Source organism: Nicotiana tabacum, chromosome 2, assembly GCF_000715075.1.
Source record: "Nicotiana tabacum cultivar K326 chromosome 2, ASM71507v2, whole genome shotgun sequence".
In the NCBI taxonomy this organism is placed as follows: Eukaryota; Viridiplantae; Streptophyta; class Magnoliopsida; order Solanales; family Solanaceae; genus Nicotiana; species Nicotiana tabacum.
Genome location: NC_134081.1, coordinates 41,428,372 through 41,430,429, shown reverse-complemented (window position 1 = coordinate 41,430,429; position 2,058 = coordinate 41,428,372).

Here is a 2,058-nt window from a genome sequence, read left to right as displayed (position 1 = left end):
AAACCCTCCCAATAAGATTTTCTTTTTTATAATTTTTTCCAAAACAAATTCCAATCTATCCGAAGTTAATATTAAAAAATTATGTAATTACTTGCTTTACAATCTAATCCGTTATTTTAACAAAATACTCATCTTTTTCAATATTCAACAAAATATTGTCCAAATGCCTATAACTTAATATTAAAAAATAACATAATTAGATAGTTGCTCTCCAATAACTTTGGAACTTGTAAGATTATAATTGAGAAAAAGACACTAAGAGCCCCTTTCAATACTTATATGACCACAATGCTCACTTTTTTAAAAATATGACATAATATGCTCCTTTTAAAAAATTTATTACTCGGATACCTTCTCCCTTGTATGCCCAAGTTTCACCTAAGGCCCTTCTTTCTTTTTTTTTTAATAAATCCACTTGCCATTGTGCCTAGGGCTAGTTTTTATAAACGGCAAAGGGCCAAATATACTCATGTACTTTCGAAAATGGTCTAAAAATATCTCTCGTTATACTATTGGGTTATCTATACCCCTTCTGTCATACTTTGGAATAAATATACCCTTATTTTAGATGGAGTGCCACGTGGCAACACCAGATGAAAACGACCCATTTTTTTTTTTTACCCAATCCGTTTTTAAAAATCCATCACCCGACCCGTTTTAAAAAAATTTCAGTTTTTTAAAGTATATATTTTGTAAAAACTTAATTTCTTTTTGTAAAAACTGATAAAAAAATTACAAAATATATATTTTTAAGTTTTTTTAGTTTTTTTAAAGTATTTTTGTTGTAAAAACTGAAAAAAAATATATTTTTTGGTAAAAACTGAGAAGAAAAAAAAAAACTCTCCTAAAGCAGTAGACTACGCATTAGTTTAAAAAAATGAAAATATTTTGCAAAATATTTTTTTTTCAGCTTTTACGAAAAAAATACTTTAAAAAACTGAAAAATATATATTTTTGTAAAAACTGGAAAAAAAATGGAATTTGCAAAATATATATTTTTCAGTTTTTAAAAAAAGAAATTTCAGTTTTTACAAAATATATGCTTTAAAAAAACTGAAAAAACTGAATTTTAAAATGGGTCAGGTGGTGGATTTTTAAAAACGGATCGGGTAAAAAAAAAGAAATGGGTTGTTTTCATCTGGTGCTGCCACGTGGTACTTAATCCAAAATAAGGGTATATTTGTTCCAATGTATGACGGTAGGAGTATAGATAACCCAATAGTATAACGAGAGGTATTTTTAGACCATTTTCGAAAGTACAAGGGTTTATTTGGCCCTTTACCGTTTTATAAATATCTAAAGCAAAAAACAAACGGCAAAGGCCCAAATATACCTCTCTACTTTCGAAAATGGTCTAAGAATACCCCTCGTTATACTATTGGGTTATCTATACCCATGCAGTCATACTTTGGGTTCAAATATACCCCTCATTTAAACGGAGGGACACGTGTCATCGCCATGTTGGTCAATTCTAAATATCTTCTAATTAATTAAAAAGACCCATTAATCATACCCGAAAAGTAATTTTTTAAAGCAATTTTTTTTTGTATAAACTGAAAAAACTAAAATTATTTTTACTAAAAAATAAAAAAAACGAAAATATTTTTTTTCCAGTTTTTACAAAAAAACTGAAAAATATTTTCTAAAATAATGTTTTTGAAAAAACTGAAAAAATAAAGAGCTGAAAATCAATTTTTTAAAGCAATTATTTTTTGTAAAAACTGAAAAAAACAAAAATAATTTTTTTCCAGTTTTTACAAAAAAAGCTGAAAAATATTTTCTAAAATAATATTTTTGTAAAAACTGAAGAAAAAAAATTTAAAAAGCAAATTTCTAAAGCAGTATTTTTGTAAAAACTGAAAAAACAATTTATTTTTTTTCAGTTTTTAGTTAAAAATATTTCAGTTTTTTTCAGTTTTTAATTGCTTTAGAAAATTGCTTTTCAGTTTTTTTTTTTTTTGTTTTTACAAAAATATTGTTTTAGAAAATATTTTTCAGTTTTTTTAAAGCAGTTTTTTTGTAAAAAGTGGGAAAAAAAATATTTTCATTTTTTCAGCT